Below are 20,766 nucleotides of genomic sequence, written 5' to 3'. Positions count from 1 at the left end.
AGTTACAATTTCTGAAAATTCGAGTAAGGCTAACACTTAACAAAATGGTTCAAATGGCTCTCAGCACTATGGGACTTAACTGCTGAGGTCATCAGTCCCCTAGAACTTAGAACTACTTAAACCTAACTAACCTAAGGACATCACACACATCCATGCCCGAGGCAGGATTCGAACCTGCGACCGTAGCGGTCGCGCGGCTCCAGACTGTAGCGCCTAGAACCGCTCGGCCACTCCGGCCGGCTTCAACAATTAACAACCACCGTAAGAAAGAGGAAATAACTTTAAGATAGTGAATCTTGTAAAATGTTAGAAAGTGTGCCACTAGGGCATCGTGTTGTATCTAAATATTGGGACTGCCCGTATGACTAGCTTGAATCACAAAGACAGCAGTTTTAAATACACTCCTGGAAATGGAAAAAAGAACACATTGACACCGGTGTGTCAGACCCACCATACTTGCTCCGGACACTGCGAGAGGGCTGTACAAGCAATGATCACACGCACGGCACAGCGGACACACCAGGAACCGCGGTGTTGGCCGTCGAATGGCGCTAGCTGCGCAGCATTTGTGCACCGCCGCCGTCAGTGTCAGCCAGTTTGCCGTGGCATACGGAGCTCCATCGCAGTCTTTAACACTGGTAGCATGCCGCGACAGCGTGGACTTGAACCGTATGTGCAGTTGACGGACTTTGAGCGAGGGCGTATAGTGGGCATGCGGGAGGCCGGGTGGACGTACCGCCGAATTGCTCAACACGTGGGGCGTGAGGTCTCCACAGTACATCGATGTTGTCGCCAATGGTCGGCGGAAGGTGCACGTGCCCGTCGACCTGGGACCGGACCGCAGCGACGCACGGATGCACGCCAAGACCGTAGGATCCTACGCAGTGCCGTAGGGGACCGCACCGCCACTTCCCAGCAAATTAGGGACACTGTTGCTCCTGGGGTATCGGCGAGGACCATTCGCAACCGTCTCCATGAAGCTGGGCTACGATCCAGCACACCGTTAGGCCGTCTTCCGCTCACGCCCCAACATCGTGCAGCCCGCCTCCAGTGGTGTCGCGACAGGCGTGAATGGAGGGACGAATGGAGACGTGTCGTCTTCAGCGATGAGAGTCGCTTCTGCCTTGGTGCCAATGATGGTCGTATGCGTGTTTGGCGCCGTGCAGGTGAGCGCCACAATCAGGACTGCATACGACCGAGGCACACAGGGCCAACACCCGGCATCATGGTGTGGGGAGCGATCTCCTACACTGGCCGTACACCACTGGTGATCGTCGAGGGGACACTGAATAGTGCACGGTACATCCAAACCGTCATCGAACCCATCGTTCCACCATTCCTAGACCGGCAAGGGAACTTGCTGTTCCAACAGGACAATGCACGTCCGCATGTATCCCGTGCCACCCAACGTGCTCTAGAAGGTGTAAGTCAACTACCCTGGCCAGCAAGATCTCCGGATCTGTCCCCCATTGAGCATGTTTGGGACTGGATGAAGCGTCGTCTCACGCGGTCTGCACGTCCAGCACGAACGCTGGTCCAACTGAGGCGCCAGGTGGAAATGGCATGGCAAGCCGTTCCACAGGACTACATCCAGCATCTCTACGATCGTCTCCATGGGAGAATAGCAGCCTGCATTGCTGCGAAAGGTGGATATACACTGTACTAGTGCCGACATTGTGCATGCTCTGTTGCCTGTGTCTATGTGCCTGTGGTTCTGTCAGTGTGATCATGTGATGTATCTGACCCCAGGAATGTGTCAATAAAGTTTCCCCTTCCTGGGACAATGAATTCACGGTGTTCTTATTTCAATTTCCAGGAGTGTATTTTTTGCTACATTTACAGTTTGTATCACTTTTCGCGGTTTTTGCAATTTTTCGCTTTGCGTTATGTATTGCATGAGTTTCTCATTAATTTACCATGGCGGGTTCGAGTGCTAACACTTATCATTTTCAAATTTTTATCTCAGTATTTCATGGCTTCAGTACCTTTTACTGTTATCAGATTTAGCACGTTCACGAACGTGTGTTATTACTTCCCATCTTGTAATACTGAGCCACAAACAATGGTAAGCTTTTAAAGCTTAAACGGACGCCACACTAAAATGATGGAAACATATTTCCTGAGGACAACATTTGTGTACAAAACTACGTATACAGCAGATAAATCAATGAGCCAGGTTTTAGTCGCACCTCACAACTTCTGGTGTTCCGATGTCTGCTACACTAAAAGAAGTTGTCAAAGGGTTGAGGAATCCGGAAAACGTTTACACATGTCCCCTGCTCCATGAGGTCATCGGATTTGGCAGGAATGTTAGTAAATGATGATTATATGCTGTCTTGGTTAAGGACTCATGGAGATGGCAGCCTTGCTAAAGTTAGACCCCTTAAGTAAGGGAGGTATCACAACACACTCCATTTAGTATACAGAAACGGTAAAATGTACAGAGTAAGTAAGAAAAAGATTGTTAAATCCCATGAAATTGACGGGAAAATGTAAAAATTTAGGGAACTCACTGATAAATTATGAAATTTATTCTACATTTCAAAATTTTTGAAATGATGTGACTTTCACGAAGTTTACACATCAGTAGTTGTTTCAGGTTATGTTAGAAAGTATGGGGACAGAGGTAGATAGATAGATAGATAGATAGATAGATAGATAGGAAGACAGGGAGAGAGGAAGAAAGAGAAGGAGGGGAGAGAGAGAGAGAGAGAGAGAGAGAGAGAGAGAGAGAGAGAGGTCATTGACAGTATTTTCAGACAGTTTTGCAGCAGACCTAGAAGAAATTCAGCCAAAGGTCGTTTTGATGATAACGGTGTAGAAACACTACATTTTCCGCTGGGAAAGTCTTTGAGGGTAGCAGCAGTGGTAAATTATGTTAAGTCAGACACCGCATGAACTTGATCACGTAAGCACGCCAGTTGATTCCGCTGGTGGCAGTCATTGCCCGTCTTCAGACCGCAGAACGCCGCCACTGACAGCTTTGAAGACGCTGCACTCCTGACAGGACAAGCGTTGTAAGGTAATACGATTTTATCTGACACCTTTTGGTGTGGATCGTAGGGCGAGCTATTCTCAACCACACCGACATCACCAGATCTCTTACATGATCTTATCCCAACACTTGCAATGTGGGAGTTATGTACTAACATACAAGTCGTATGGTGAGATACAGTATGTGCATGGTGTGAAAGTATCTGTATTACGTCTGTTAGTGCAGTTCAGTTCTTTTTTGATGATAATTAAATGTGTACAGGTGTGTATTTATTTGCATGTGCATGCGTATTACACTACTGGCCATTAAAATTGCTACGCCAAGAAGAAAAAAAGATGATAACAGGTAGTCATTGGACAAATATATTATACTAGAACTGACATGTGATTACATTTTCACGCAATTTGGGTGCATAGATCCTGAGAAATCAGTACCCAAAACAACCACCTCTGGCCATAATAACGGTCTTGATACGCCTGGGCATTGAGTCAAACAGAGCTTGGATCGCATGTACAGGTACAGCTGCCCATGCAGCTTCACAGAAAGGAGTAAAAACCAATTTCATGGGTAAAAGGTAAAACCAGATCAGCTACTTTGGCGTCATCCACTAGCATCAGAGGTAGAGTATTAATAAATTTAAGGCTTCACTGAAAGATGGCCAAGTTAGGGCAGACAATAGGATGTGAGCCACTGTGAGATGGGTACCTCACTGACAGTGAGGTGGATCCTCACATCGGAGGATCTGGTCATGGGTCAGCCAAATGTGGCCAATGTGAAGCATGAAGGGAAGACTGCCGTATTAGCATATTCTCCTTTATGTTTCGCAGTTTATTTGGAGAAACAAGGGCACACCAATTCCCACAAGCAAATTGTCAACATAGAGTCGATTGAAGGTCCAATTCCGGCACCCCATCTCCAAAGTCGGCATCCTGGTAGTCATCTCGGCCAACTGGTCAGTATGTTCATTACCTAAGATACCAATGTGACAAGGGGTCCATAAAAAGATGAGCAACCGTCAAGCTTGGTGGAGGACATATAGGAGATCCTGGACAGTCATAACCAGTAGATGCTGAAGGTTGCACAGTAGCACAGGTCAACAGCCTGAAGACAACTCAAGGAGTCACTGTCGGTTAACAACGACTCGCTAGTGCAAGAAGCAATAGCTACCAATTCTGCAGTGAATACACGGCATCCGTTTGGCAGGAAGCGTAGATTCACTGTGTCCTGCATGTGTAGGCAAAACCGTTTCGTGCATCGACCATAGAGCCGTTAGTGTATACCCCGCCTGAGAACAGAAAAGTGTCAAGGATGTCCAGAAACAGGGGGCGAAAAACCGTAAGGTCTATTGAGTCTTTCGATGCAAAGGAAAGGTCAAGGCAGATCGGAGGATAGGGTACACATCATGGTGGTGCCTGCAATTTCTCGCTGACAAGAGGCGACAGTGGGGAAAGATACAGCTCAGACCAGAGAGTCTGTATGCAAACTACGCTTGTGACTCCAGTGCTTGGCCTCTGTTGTGAGAGGTAGATCTCAGATCTCCCTACCAGGAAACAGGACGTCATAGTTCAGATGCATGGTTGTGCAGCAGTTGCTGGCGCCAGATCTGTAAGGGAGGGACGCCAGCCTATGTGAGTAGGCTGTTCACAGTACTGGTCCGAAAGGCACTTGTCGTAAATAGGACCCCACAATGCTGTTCAGTCCAGTATCAACAGTGCTGAAGGCGATGCTGAGCCATATGTTAGGCCCCCATAATCAAGATGCCACAGGATTGGAGCTCTGAAGAGCCACAAAAGGGTAGAGTTGTCTGCACTGTAGTTGGTATTGCTGAAATTATAGAATATTAAGGAGTGACCAGCATTTTCGCTTAAGTTGGTGAAAATGGGGAAACCACGTCAACCAGGCACTCAAGGCCAATCCCGAAAAAGATAAGACTCCACTACATACAGCATTTGGTCATCAATGTAGAGTTCTGGTTGGGGACAGACAGTATGATGGTGATGGAAGTGCAAGATAGACATCTTAGTGGCGGAAAACTGGAAGTCATAGGTGACAGCCCACTAGTACACCATTCATGTGGCGTCCTGCAGTTGGCGTTCAGCAACACCCACAGTTAAGGAAGAATAGTAGATGGAAAAGCAACATACAGAGGAGGTGCCACAGTAGATGCCACAGCTGAAGCTAGCCTATTGGTAGCCTTAATGTAGCCCCAATATAGAGTCCTGTCCGACCCCATTGTGTTATATATGGAGAGTACTGAGGGAAGCATCAACTTCAACCTGGCAAGTATAGGGAGACAAGACATTCTGGACCAAAATTGGGAGCTGACCCTGAAAATACCACTGATGGAGGGCAACGAGGATGTGCTGATACCATGTGGTGTCATAAGCCCTATGTAAGTTGAAGACAGCAATAAGATATTGACGCTGGGCAAAAGCTGACTGAATAGCAGACTCCAGGCAGACCAAATTGACAGCAATAGAATGACCTTCGCGAAAACAACCCTAGGAAGGAGACAAAAGACATGGAGACTCAAGTACCAATACAATCACTGGCGCACCATACTTTCAAGCAACTTGCAAAGAGCATTAATGAGGTTAATTAGGCGACAGCTGTCCATCTCAAGGGGGAGTCAACTCTGTTTTAGTACTGGAACGATCACGCTTTCTCGACAATTAGATGGAAACTCACCCTCGCTCCAGATACTTTTGAAATGGCAAAGATGTGACGGTAGCAACCCACTGATAAGTGTTTGAACATTTGGCTGTGGGTTTAGTCTGGCTCTGGAGCCATGTCAGGGCAAAGGTCTAGGGTACTGAGGCATTCCCACTCACTGACTGGAGCATTATAAGGTTACAGGTGATGTGTAGTAAATGGTAAAGGAAGTACTTCAGCCCGCTGTTTGAGAATATGCAGACTGGTAATTCTCAGATGCAGAGGCAAGAGCGTAATGAAAAACAAAATGTTCAGCAATAGCGTCTGGATCAGTATAGACATCACCATTCACAGAAATTCCTGGAACACCCGTGGGGTACTGGAGATGACAGAGGCGTCGAGTCTTCGTCCAGATCTGTGAAGGAGGGGTATGTGGTCCAATGGTAGCAACATCCCACTCCCAGCATTCTCGATCATGTCGCCTTGTGAGGTGGCAGACCTGGACACAAAGTCGTTTAAAAGCAATGAGGTGCACCATCGACGGATATCGCTAATGACTTTGCAGAGCCTGCCTGCGATCTCTGATAGCCACAGCTATTTCGAAGATCAACCAAACGTCTGTCTTCCAATGAGGAGATCTCAGGGAAGAGGGGATCGCCGAGTCAGCTGTAGATAAAATGGCTGCAGTTGTGCTCCGGAAAACTACATCTTTACGTCCATGTGGAGGGGTGCTAAGGGCGACAACAGCAATGATAGCATCCCAGTCAGCTTTGAAGAGAACCTATCTTGGTAGACGCCCATGAGAATGACGCAGAGAGAGGGACAAAACGACCAGAGAATGATCACTGTCCAATGGGTCATCATGGACTTTCCAATGGATGGACGAGAGAAGTCCTGGGCTGCAAATGGAAAGATCAATGGCCGAATAAGATACATATGCCACCTGAAGTGTATGGAACACCGGTGTTTAATGGCAAATATCGAGCTCTGTGAGCAAGTTTTCGACAGCTTTACCACAGTCAGTGGTCATAGTTCTACCACACAAATGGTTGTGGGCATTGATTTAGCCAATATTAAGAAGGGTAGTGGGAGCTGAGAAAATAGTGCAGACAACATGTTCTGGGACATTCCATCCTTGGGAGGGAGATACACATTATAGACAGTAAATTCCAGAAATACATTCACACGAACGCCCACAGCCTGCAAAGTCATATTGAGTAGCACATGTTTGCTGAAGACAGTGTGCAGAACATATGTGCAAACACCACCCAATGTTCCTTCTTAGTCAGTGTAATTTTTAAAATAGCCATGATAGTTACACAGGATAGGGGTCCTCATTGCAGGGAAACAAGTATCCTGGAGGGCAATGTAAGAAACAGGAGAAACACGCAAAAGAAGTCGTAGTACACCCAAGTGGCGGAAGAAATCGCTACAATTGCGCTAGAGGATAACGCTATCAGTATCCTGTGTAGGTCGATGGGACGAAGGAGGCAGGTCATACCTCAGGGCTACTTGTTACCACTGGTTTTGAACATGCACCATCAATACACATTTGTTCTGAATTAGGATGCATGGTAGGAGGAGGGAGGGGGGGGGGGTATGCGGTTATAGGTCCCATCACAAACACTGCCCCAGATACAAAAGTGGAACATATGGGGTCGGGTGGCCACCAGATTCTCCCTCTTTGTGAAAACCTGCTTCTTGTCATTACATGATTTAGACTTCTGTGAGGGCTTGTCTGCCCTAGAGTCTGAGGAGGAGCATGAAGTCCTATGACATACAACTTGTGGCTCATTCAGTCACTGGCTGGCATCTGGTTGTAAGTCAGCACAGTCGTGGGAAGGGAGCATCCTGAGGGAACGTTTCCTGAGAAGGAGTGCTGGAGTAGGACATTGCTTCTCCATCTGGGGGTTGTGGACTGATGCCCTGAAGGGGCTGGAGAGGAACCAGTAGAAGGAGGACCCCCAACCACTAGGGGAGTGAATGTAGTCGAGCGACCTCAAGGCCCAGATGCAGACGACATGGAAGGCAATGGCACAGTCACTAGAGAGGATAACATCGTCATAGCAGTAGCAAACGTCAACGTCATATGTGTAGGATGCAGGTGTTCATATTTCTTCTTGGCCTCTTGATACATAAATCAGTACAGGGTCCTTTATTCCTGGATTTTCTTTCCTAGTTTGAAAACATTGCAGTCTAATGAATAGCGGGAATGGTACTCCCCACAGTTGACACAAATGACGGAGGGGCACAAGGAGCGTGCATGTGTAATTAACCAACACACTCCCTACAGAGAGGGTTGGTGTTGTAACGTGAATACAAGTATCCGAAGCACATGCATTTGTAGCGCCTGACAAGAGGAGGAATTTATAGCTTCACAACACAGTAATACACCAACACCTTGACCTTCTCAGGCAACGAGTCATATTCAATGGCCAAGATGAAGGCTGTAATATACATTCTATTACCTTTTGGTCGCCGCTGGACACAGAGGACAAAATGTACACCTCGTCGCTCGAAATCGCACGCATATCGTCATCAGTCTGTAAAAGGATATGTCGGTGGCAAATGATACCTTGTGCCATATTCAAACCTTTATGGGGTAGTTATAGAGTTAGGAACGTCACCCAGTTTATCCCAGGCGAGCAGTACACATGACTGAGCAGAGAAGGCTGTTTTAAGCAGAACGGAATCACTTTTCATATTTGAAACCGCTGCCATTTCCCAAAACCTGCCCTTGAGATAATGAACCCTTTGTAGTTAAAGAGGGATCCCAGTCTGTCCTAGAACCAACCAATATTGGGGGGAGTATTTCTCGCCATGTCTCTGAGGCCCATGTTTTCTCCCATGGCGAAGCCAGGGAAGGGAACATTTTGGGTTAATACCCCTCCGCACTGTAATATGTCTTAGTTTCGGAAGAGACTGCTGGGGCCATATAACCAGGAATTTTTCGCCTTGGTACCATCCATTCTGAATGGCGGCCCTCCCCAAGGGCTCCACCCAGCCACAGCAACGGTTCACTGGTCAATATGCAATTGCCCAGAGTCCACATGCCACAGTCATGATGGGCACATACTCCTTGGCGTGGGTTGGGAGTTTCCAGCTGAGGCATCAACAGTGTGATCCCTGCGTTGTCAGCGGGGTACCATCATGCAGGTACTTGACGATCCCCCTGCACAACAGAATGGCTACCGTGCTGGATTCTGGGCATAGAACCACTGTATGAAAGAAAGACGCAAAGAGAGGAAGGCACAAAAGATTGGACGACTTTTCCTGCATGATTCACGCTTTTGTAATGTTTGGAAAAGAAGTAGCAAGTAAAACCCATCTAGGAGACGATATGATTAGTAATGAAAAGTTGCCGAAAGCTGGAAGGCAAATAAACGAGTGTCCTACACACAAACCAAATCCAAGCCCAATCGGCACCAAGAAGACCAGCCAATGGAAAGGCAGAGAGGAAAATAGAATAGGAGAAATGTAGACCTGCAGCATGAAAAGGGAAGTAGCACTGCAAGGTCTGAGACCCCGTGGTGGCCAACCATGCAGCCACGAAAGAGATGTGAGCGCCCTGGAGGTGGGGGTCTGGAATTCAATAGCGATTAGTGCAAATCGTAAGGTGGCTCATATCACTTGGTAGTGGGAAGCCCGGCGAACTAATATCTGTGCATGTAGCAACGACCAAGAGGTAGACGATCGAAGGAGCCCAGGAGATTGAACGAGCCGCATTGCATCAAGACATCAGACTTGGCAAGACAGTTCCTTGAATTAAATTGAAGATCTTTTGTGATTGTATGAAATGATATCCTTCAGTAGTGATAAGACTGGTATAAGTGCTAAGGGTGCGCTACTACTAGTTTCAAGAACGTTTGAGGGTAATAAAATTGAACTACGGGCGTTAATTGAGAACGCGAATGCTGTATTTGAAGTTGTTAACAGTGTGGAAAAAGAATTCTTATTTCGATATGCAAAGTCAAAACTTACGGGAGATACAAGGGCCAAGTTGATAGAGATAATACGAGCAACTGGCTGGAGGTACGATGTACTCGTATTTTACAAGAAAACTATTCCGACTAATGGATGATTGATCATGAAGTGTATAGAATGTTTCAAGCCAGACAGCCTTCAGGAGAATCAGTAGCCTTATGGGAAATTAGTATAGATGAGCTATCCAAATCGTTCATGATTGCCGTAACGAGGGTAACGGAAAAAACGCTTTTAAATGGCGCGTTAGAATTGGTTTACGTGCTTGGACATGCATGTTTCGTTCAAGAGACCACTGTGCGTAGCAGTGATGTGAACATTAGTTTAAGTGACGCAGGTGAGATAGCGCTAGAAGAGGAAAGAGTGATGTTATGAAACAGAAAAAAAATGGTTCAAATGGCTCTGAGCACTATGGGACTTAACTGCAGTGGTCATCAGTCCCCTTAGAACTTAGTAACCTAAGGACATCACACACATCCATGCCCGAGGCAGGATTCGAACCTGCGACCTAGCGGTCGTGCGGCTCCAGACTGTAGCGCCTAGAACCGCTCGGCCACTCCGGCCGGCCTATGAAACAGAAAAAGAAAGCGTCTATGAGAACAAGCTGGCAGGGTAATAATAAACAAAGGTGAGATGTAAAATGTTACTATTTTGGGAGACGGGACCATGTAGCCAGACACTGCGGTAATCACTGAAAGAACGCCAAAATAAGATGGGTGAAGACATCGACTAGAAAATTTAAAGATTTCTGATACCATTGTGATAAGGCAGGGCATACAGATGTGACGTATCAAGACTAATTTGTGAAAAAATGTCAGAGGCGTTGGGATAACGAAAAGGGCCGTCGCATTCCCAGATGTATTTGTAATGAATACGTGCACAGAGCATCAATGTAGAGTAAAGCTTGGAAAGACTCGGAGGAAAAGATAGGAAACTAAGCGGGTGGTACGCTCAGCAGTCACGCATCGCAGTCGTTAAATGGCCCGAGGTTACTGTAAGAGAGCGCAAAGCAGAAAACCATACAATAATGCCCGATTGCAAAGAAAGTCGTCAACTTCTCCGGCGTCCATACTGAACAAATTCTGTAAGCGATAGTAATATTGAAATCAACATTATGCCTTTCTTATTTCAAAAATGGCTCTGAGCACTATGGGACTTAACTTCTGAGGTCATCAGTCCCCTAGAACTTAGAACTACTTAAACCTAACTAACCTAAGGACATCACACACACCCATGCCCGAGGCAGGATTCGAACCTGCGATCGTAGCGGTAGCGCGGTTCCAGACTGTAGCGCCTAGAACCGCTCGGCCACCCTGGCCGGCTTTCTTATTTGTTTGACACTTTCTGCCCATGTCCCGTTCCTAATCCATTACATATGGAAACGTTTCTCTACGTCTCTTTTTGTATTCACAGCGTCAGATTTGCACCTGCTAGCCAAAATTGGAACTAACTTTTTCCAGTGTAAATCGATATCGCATTAACTCATTAGACTCTCTACCATGTTTGGCTGTCATACGATAATTATGGCCCACCGTAGATCTCTGTGAGTAGCTGCACTTTAATTATATCCACTAGGTACTTCTCGAATGACGAAGCTGGAGACAAATGTTAACTACTCCTCTGATGCCTTCATTTCTCCTTTTCCATGCCCGTCCTCACAGACGGGCTCGGAAAGCTGATACTAATGTTTGGTGTAGAACCCAATAACAGTTTGCATCTAACAGCTAAAGAGAGTAAGTAGCACTTGAACCGAACCAGCTGAAATTAATGTTAATAAGCACTGAGCTACTTAACTGTTGGTTGGTGCATAAAGCATTGTTGAAAACGTAACTGTGGAACGCCTTTTTCCAAAACACATATTCATAACTCAAATTTTGTCCGCTAGTTGAAGAAAGAGCCAACGGTCTTGCCACAGTGCTAACACCGGTTCCCGTCAGATCACCGAAGTTAAGCGCTATCGGGCTAGGCTAGCACTTGGATGGGTGACCATCTGGTCTGCCGAGCGCTGTTGGCAAGCGTGGTTTACTCAGCCCTTGTGAGGCAAACTGAGGAGCTACTTGATTGAGACGTAGCGGCTCCGGTCTCGGAAACTAACATACGGCCGGGAGAGCGGTGTGCTGACCACATGCCCCTCCATATCCGCATCCAGTGATGACGCCTGTGGGCTGAGGGTGACACGGCGGCCGGTCGGCACCGTTGGGTCTTCACGGCCTGTTTGGGAGGACTTTTAATTTAGTTTTACTTGAAGAAAGAATTTTGACTAGCATTAGGGCCACAACAGCGCCACAGCAATTTCGTGCACAAAGAGTGAATGTCTGAACTTCTTCAGTAAGTTGCACTAACTGTTGCCTGATTTCAGCTCGAGAGTTTTTCCTGACTATAGTAGTCGTGGCGTTTATTTTATAAAATAATCGTGCAATTATGGTGTCGCTTTTTTATCAAATTAATCCTACTCACATTAAAATTCATAACATTATTTATTAACTCGTAACATACCCTTTGAATCCCCGATTCAGAGTATAACTTGAGGAAATAAAAATATACCCAGCAAGGTCAAACACACATTGTACAAAAAATTAGTAATACCGCATTGTACGCTACCGATACGACCAACTTGGGCAAGAGAATCAGCATCCGGCTGAAGGAGGAGGAGGAACGAAAGATCTTGAGAAACATCTGGGGCACAAAAATCAAGGTAAAGCTTAGATACATAGATCAAGGCAAAAGTTGTAAGAATATTGAAGCAATTAGAAAACCGGTATGGAAGAGAAGACAGAGCTTCCGGAAAACAACTGGAACAAGCGAAAAAAAATCCGAACGCAGCAGTGCAGGATAGGTCTAGAAACAGGAATACAGTGGAAGGTAGTAGGTGGATTGATACCAGAATCAAAATTAAGGGCCTTTTTTACGCATTTATCAACACCTTGCTCTTTGAAGTGTAGCCAAACCCGAGGGTGACCTCAGCGGGCGCAACGCTCTTGCACCATAACAGAGGAAGGTTTAGGGGTCTTGGAGCAAAATTTCTACCTTACGCGTCGCAATTCTAGAGAATTACAGAGTTCCGAGAAAGTGGACCTTCAATTTTGTTGTGCTGTGTATATAGGAAGCGGGATTACTATGACAGTCACAGGTTATGCTAAGCAGAGGTAAGTAATATCCGAGATGTAATGTGGGAGGGATTAGTCTGATGGAAAATGGACATCATAATTACCTCTCTCACTCCGTTCCCAACCACTTCCTCTCTTTCATGCCCTTTAACACTAGTTTCTGAACAAGTCATTGGCAACTTCTCTGTCCATGTATTTTATCCTTGATAATTTCTTAATTTCAGAGAGTGTATTCGTTTACATTTTTAAAACCTTCTTGTAAATTTAAAAATACTATAAATATAGGTTTGTACTTCTTCAGTGTCATGTGTTTCTTTTTTCCGGAAACCATTCAGATGGACTTCTATCATGTATTCGATTATTCTGTAAATAATTCATGTTAGTATTTCTACGAAGAATCCTGGGTAAGACGAGAAGGGACAGGACAAGGAATGAAACAATGCGAAACACCCTGCAGATCAAGCCCGTAAAAGAAACTATGGAGAAATATAGGTTTAAATGGTTTGGCCACATTAAAAGAATGGCACCATAATGACTTCCAAGAAGATCCCCTAGAAAGGACAGAATATGGACGAAGACCAACTGGAAGACCACGAACAACATGTAGAGACCATGCGAAGGGTGATATGGACCGGAGAGGAGTACAGTGGGAGGAGATATTAAATGACATACCATGGGGAAAAGATCAGAAACGTTCCAGGAAGACGAAGAAGAAGAAGTAGTACTTTGCAGCCACACTTATTACACTGTTGATTCTTTAATACTGACACATAGTTACTTTTAGAAAAGTAACTCCAGAAAAATATACGCATCAGACTTCGGTTAAATTTATTTCACGGCGTCAGTTTTGAACCAATGAACAGGCTTGGACTTATAGCAATCCGTTAGCACAGTGTCTAAAACAACGCCAATCCACTATTTCTTCGAGATACTTTAAACTTATATGCAAATATAAAACGCAAGAGAGTCAATACAAATGAATTTTGTGTCTAGATAATTTGGAGCAACGTAACAATAAACATATTCAATAATGTATAAAGAAACAGTCTCAGTTGCAAAGTTAGTTTTAATAAAATAACGTGTTACATCTGGCTAAAGCTTCATCAGATTTAGTCTAAAAAGAAAAGAAAAGCAGAGGCGTAGTCATACAAAAGTGTAATCCTAGGACATGGCTATATGTTGCCCAAAAATTATTTTAAAAAATCAGTCAGCAAGGGAACAAATAAATACTAACGAAAAGCTATCAATGGCTATCATCGGCTGGAAAGGCAGTTGGTCAGAACTGTTGGTGAATAAATCACCTAATACACAGGGGATAGGCAAAATAATGTGAACAGTGGTAGTAATGTGATGGTTGTGTTTGACGGTCAACAACGCTGGTAAGGCACGTGTCGAGCTGGACTGTGTGTGTTCAGTACGGACTAGGCATCAGTGCACGTTGTTTACGAGTAATGCACACTTCGTATTTGCATTCAGAGGCCGAGGTCGAAGTGCAATGGACGACCTAACAAGATTCCAAACAGGGCAGATTGTGGGGGACGATTAGCTGGGGCATCAGTAACAGAGATAGCCAACTTATTGAATGTTTCAACAGTCATGGCAGACTACACAAAACATGGAAAGATATCGTCGCATAAATGTAATAGTGGGCGCAAATCAAAACTAAATGGCAGAGATCGTCGTACGCTAACACGAATTGTCTCAAAAAAAAAACACAAAACTACGGCGGCTAACGTGACTGCAGAGCTCAATAGCAGTCTTCGAGAACCCCACAAAGAGAATATTCATGGACGAGCTGCTATACAGAAACCATTAGTGACGACAACCAACGCAAAGCAGTGTAAAACATGGTGTCAGGAGCATAAATCCTGGACGGATGATGAGTGGAAACACGTCATACGGTCCGACGAGTCAACATTTTCGTTATTTTCAACATCGGGCCGGGTTTACGTCTGGAGAACGCCAAAAGAAGCCTACAATCCTCATTGGTTGATTCCACTTAAGCATGAAGCAAAGTGTGATGGTGTGGGCATGGTATTTGCTGGCCTCTCAAAGGCCGTGTTACAGCCAACGATTACGTTAACATTTTAGGTGATAAGGTGCACCCCATGATTAAAATGTTGTTCCCCAACAATGATGCCATATTTCAGGACGATAACGCACCCATTGACACAGCCATGACAGTACAATTGTGGTGTGAGGAGCAAGCAAGTGAACTGCAGCGTCCTCCTGGCCTGCACAGTCCCCAGCCTTGAACATTATCGAACTCTTGTGCGCGGTATTTGACCCCAGACTCTGGAGCAGATTTTCGCCTCCCTCGTCACTACGGGAGTTAGAAGAGGTTCGGATTGAAGAGTGGCATAACATTAAACTGGAATCTATACAATCATTGTATGCCAGTACTCCAAGAAGAACTGCAGCTGTATTACGGGCAAATGGGGGTCCAACCCCTTGTTAATAAACCATTCCTAAGTTTTGCCTTTATTCTCTGCAGAACATTTAAAACACCATAACCACTACCCTACAAACAAGGAATAAGAAAAGAAAATAATGAGAGTAAATAACCGTGACAAATACCTTTTACAAATGCAAGAAAACTTCCACATGCAGAAAGCCACATACACTCCTGGAAATTGAAATAAGAACACCGTGAATTCATTGTCCCAGGAAGGGGAAACTTTATTGCCACATTCCTGGGGTCAGATACATCACATGATCACACTAACAGAACCACAGGCACATCGACACAGGCAACAGAGCATGCACAATGTCGGCACTAGTACAGTGTATATCCACCTTTCGCAGCAATGCAGGCTGCTATCCTCCCATGGAGACGGTCGTAGAGATGCTGGATGTAGTCCTGTGGAACGGCTTGCCATGCCATTTCCACCTGGCGCCTCAGTTGGACCAGCGGTCGTGCTGGACGTGCAGACCGCGTGAGACGACGCTTCATCCAGTCCCAAACATGCTCAATGGGGGACAGATCCGGAGATCTTGCTGGCCAGGGTAGTTGACTTACACCTTCTAGAGCACGTTGGGTGGCACGGGATACATGCGGACGTGCATTGTCCTGTTGGAACAGCAAGTTCCCTTGCCGGTCTAGGAATGGTAGAACGATGGGTTCGATGACGGTTTGGATGTACCGTGCACTATTCAGTGTCCCCTCGACGATCACCAGTGGTGTACGGCCAGTGTAGGAGATCGCTCCCCACACCATGATGCCGAGTGTTGGCCCTGTGTGCCTCGGTCGTATGCAGTCCTGATTGTGGCGCTCACCTGCACGGCGCCAAACACGCATACGACCATCATTGGCACCAAGGCAGAAGCGACTCTCATCGCTGAAGACGACACGTCTCCATTCGTCCCTCCATTCACGCCTGTCGCAACACCACTGGAGGCGGGCTGCACGATGTTGGGGCGTGAGCGGAAGACGGCCTAATGGTGTGCGGGACCGTAGCCCAGCTTCATGGAGACGGTTGCGAATGGTCCTCGCCGATACCCCAGGAGCAACAGTGTCCCTAATTTGCTGGGAAGTGGCGGTGCTGTCCCCTACGGCACTGCGTAGGATCCTACGGTTTTGGCGTGCATCCGTGCGTCGCTGCGGTCCGGTCCCAGGTCGACGGGCACGTGCACCTTCCGCCGACCACTGGCGACAACATCGATGTACTGTGGAGACCTCACGCCCCACGTGTTGAGAAATTCGGCGGTACGTCCACCCGGCCTCCCGCATGCCCACTATACGCCCTCGCTCAAAGTCCGTCAACTGCACATACGGTTCACGTCCACGCTGTCGTGGCATGCTACCAGTGTTAAAGACTGCGATGGAGCTCCGTATGCCACGGCAAACTGGCTGACACTGACGGCGGCGGTGCACAAATGCTGCGCAGCTAGCGCCATTCGACGGCCAACACCGCGGTTCCTGGTGTGTCCGCTGTGCCGTGCGTGTGATCATTGCTTGTAGAGCCCTCTCGCAGTGTCCGGAGCAAGTATGGTGGGTCTGACACACCGGTGTCAATGTGTTCTTTTTTCCATTTCCAGGAGTGTATACAAAGAGATCACAGAAACTTCAAAAATTACTCTTGAAAGTTGGCAGTAACATTCGATCTTTGGCAAGAACATCCGATATTCGGCAACATAAACAAAAACACTGCATAAGTGATCAGTTCCTAGTGCTGTGCCCGCATCTCGTGGTCGTGCGGTAGCGTTCTCGCTTCCCACGCCCGGGTTCCTGGGTTCGACTCCCGGCGGGGTCAGGGATTTTCTCTGCCTCGTGAGGGCTGGGTGTTGTGCGCTGTCCTTGGGTTAGTTAGGTTTAAGTAGTTCTAAGTTCTAGGGGACTTATGACCACAGCAGTTGAGTCCCATAGTGCTCAGAGCCATTTGAACCATTTTTGAACCTAGTGCTGTGAAATGTGGTAAAAACCCCAAGTGGGAATTATAAGAAGAGGAACGGCACGAAAAATAGATTAGAAACATAATATGTAGGAAATCGTCCACGCAACCTGTAAGTAGAATTTAAAATATTACTACAAAAATGGCTCTGAGCACTATGGGACTTAACATCTGAGGTCATCAGTCCCCTAGAACGCAGAACTACTTAACCCTAACTAACCTAAAGACATCACACACATCCATGCCCGAGGCAGGATTCGAACCTGCGACCGTAGCGGTCGCGCGGCTCCAGACTGTAACGCCTAGAACCAAAATATTACTACATCATGGCAAAAACCAGCCAACAGAACTGTTTATAACCTATAGGTACACTCCCCCAAAATGTAAACTAAATAGTAAAAATATCTACATATTCTAGGCCACTGGAGATGCCTTATAGAGAATGGAGGCGAAACGCGTATGTTGTGTTTCATTCAGTTATAGTCAGGTGGTCAAAAAAGTAAAAACTATCAGTAATCCGTGATAAGTACAGGTGTTCACATTATTTTGCCTATCCCTTGTACATTTCCTTCGGACTAGACAGACTGAAACAAGACCACACGTACGACGGTAGTAGGAATAAGCTGCGGATAAAATTACAAAAGGAAGGTCTTTATAACACGATTGAAGTAACGGAGAATTACCTTGGAAATCGTCCGCCCCAGTAGCTGAGTGGTCAGCGTGACGGATTGCCGTCCTCCGGGCCCGGGTTCGATTCCCGGCTGGGTCGGAGATTTTCTCCGCTCAGGGACTGGGTGTTGTGTTGTGTTCATCATCATTTCATCCCCATCCGGCGTGCAGGTCGCCCAATGTGGCGCCGAATGTAATAAGACCTGCGCCAAGGCGGCCGGACCTGCCCCGCGAGGGGCCTCCCGGCCACTGACGCCAAACGCTCATCATCATCATCACCTTGGAAATCGTGAACACCACCGAACGAAGTGCAGTGTAGGGCCACACATACTTCATATAAACCCGAAAATCAGGTACGTAAACCATCTACAAGGTGGGCACATTGAAACTAGAGTGCTAAATAAGCACATGTCGCTAGCAGAGCAGAACGAACTCTGCGGGCGCAAGTGCCTGAAAATCGTCGAGTAGAGGTCCCTACATTGTTGTTGTTGTGTTCTTCAGTCCTGAAACTGGTTTGATGCAGCTCTCCATGCTACTCTATCCTGTGCAATCCGTACATACGTACCAATTAATCGGCTAACCGCCAACTGACTACTTAAGTTCATTGAGTATATGTTCTACGAGATCTCACTTGGCTTTACACAGGAACAAAAACGGGTGTTTGCCTTGGCTGTTTTGGAGGTAACAAGGCGAAAAAAAGCCGAGAGAAAGATGTGGGCAAAGAAGTGGCTATATCAAGAAAAGAACTTTATCCACGCTCTGTTATTTGAGCATCTGGGAGACGATTATTTTTGTAATTATCAAACAATGGATGAACCACGCATTTCGAAGCTGCTGAACGTCATCAAACCACCCTTAACGAAAAAGAATACAGTGATGAGAGAGGCTGTAAGACGCGAGGAGAGGCTGTTAGCTACATTACGATTTCTAGCCATTGACATAGTCAAGAGGACCTCAGATTCATTACTAACTAAAATGATTCCTGAAATATGCAACTTGATTTGTAGGTGACTAAGGGAATACACCATCGCAAATCAAAATAAATAAAACAAAAGACGTTTATGTAAACGTTATTAATTTATTTATGTATGTAGCATAAAAGGTGACCCCTAAGTTTAAGAAACTCATTCCAAATTCGAAGAAGAATGACAATACATGGCGGTCGCGCACATCGCTAATAAATACTTGTACAACAAGGGATACATAAGAAACGAAGCATTTAGCAATTCTTAGAACTGTAAAAAAAATCCCACACTTTCCCCTTTACACCACAGGGCATGGATATAGGCTGGACTGTTTTAACACTTATAGCAATGAAGCAAATAAATTTTATGAATTAACATCCACTGAACGCCCATATTTCGGTAAATGGAAATGTCGCGTAGCTAGGGCCTCCTGTCGGGTAGACTGTTCGCCTGGTGCAAGTCTTTCGAGCTGACACCTCGCCACACCGATGAAATCAAGATGATAAGGAAAACACAGCACCCATTCCCTCAGCGGAAAAAATCTCCAACCCAGCCGGGAATCGAACCCAGGCAGTTAGGTATACTATTCCGTCGCGCAGACCCCTTTTTTTTTTAATCTCATTTTATTCGTTTCCGTTCGTTGTATCTGCTCTGTGCGGACGTCGGAAGACACCCGTTTCAGTTCGTTGTTGATCCATTAGCTCAGTTGTTTTTTTTTTTTTTTTTATTACAGAGGGCAGCTAGCCTTCTGACCGAACACGCTGGGCTACCGTGCCGGCTATTCCCACACTTACCACTCAGCTACCAGGGGCGGACTATATCCGAGTTCTTATAATTCGCCGGCCGAAGTGGCCGCGCGGTTCTGGCGCTGCAGTCTGGAACCGCGAGACCGCTACGGTCGCAGGTTCGAATCCTGCCTCGGGCATGGATGTGTGTGATGTCCTTAGGTTAATTAGGTTAAACTAGTTCTAAGTTCTAGGGGACTAATGACCTCAGCATTTGAGTCCCATAGTGCTCAGAGCCATTTGAACCATCTTATAATTCATTTCTGATAAATATCGGCGATAAAATCTGAAAACAGAGATACTGAAAGTCGACGGACTTTTATTCTCTTTATGTGCCGCAGAAAACCACTATGTACTCGTAAAAAAATGAAAATATGCATCATTTCTTGCATATGTTGTTGTTGTGGTCCTCAGTCCAGAGACTGGTTTAATGTAGATCTCCGTGCTACTCTATCTTATGCAAGCTTCTTCATCTCCGAGTAACTTCGGCAACCTACATCCTTCTGAATCTGCTTAGTGTGTTCATCTCTTGGTCTCCCTTTATGACTTTTACTGTTCAGGCTTTCCCCCAGTACTAAATTGGCGATCCGTTGATGCCTCAGAACGTGTCCTACCAACTGATCCCTTCTTTTAGTCAGATTGTGCCACAAATTCCCCTTCTCCCAAATTCTGTTCAGTAACTCCTCATTAGCTACGTTATCTACTCAACTCCAGTATTCTTCTGTAGCACCAAATTTCGAAAGCTTCTATTCTCTTCTTGTCTAAACTATTTATAGCCCATGTTTCGCTGCCATACATGGCTACACTCCATACAGATACTTTCAGAAGAGACTTCCTGACACTTGAATCTATACTTGATATTAACAAATTTCTCTTCTTCAGAAGCGCTTTCCTTGCCATTTCCAGTCTACATTTTATATCCTCTCTACTACGACCATCATCAGTTATTTTGCTCCTCAGATAGCAAAACTCATTTACTATTTTAAGTGTCTCATTTCCTAATTTAATTCCCTCAGCATCACCTGATTTAATTCGACTATATTCCATTATCCTCGTTTTGCTTTTGTTGATGTTCATCTTACATCCTCCTTTCAAGACACTGTCCATTCCGTTCATCTGCTCTTCCAGGTCCTTTGCACTCTTACAGAATTACAACGTCATCGGCAAATCTCAAAGTTTTCTATTTCTCCCCCATGGATTTTAATTCCTACTCCAAAATTT

At 45.9% G+C, this 20,766-nt stretch overlaps 1 pseudogene; it reads left to right on the top strand.

The window, feature by feature from the left end:
- The first annotated feature begins 11,524 nt into the window (after positions 1-11,524).
- On the top strand, positions 11,525-11,642 carry LOC126185553 (5S ribosomal RNA; annotated as a pseudogene).
- Positions 11,643-20,766: the final 9,124 nt, after the last annotated feature.

The sequence above is a fragment of the Schistocerca cancellata genome, chromosome 4 (genome assembly GCF_023864275.1).
Source record: "Schistocerca cancellata isolate TAMUIC-IGC-003103 chromosome 4, iqSchCanc2.1, whole genome shotgun sequence".
Taxonomy (NCBI): domain Eukaryota; kingdom Metazoa; phylum Arthropoda; class Insecta; order Orthoptera; family Acrididae; genus Schistocerca; species Schistocerca cancellata.
The sequence above is the reverse complement of the archived record's forward strand: the minus strand, read 5'-3'. Positions and strand labels throughout refer to the sequence as shown.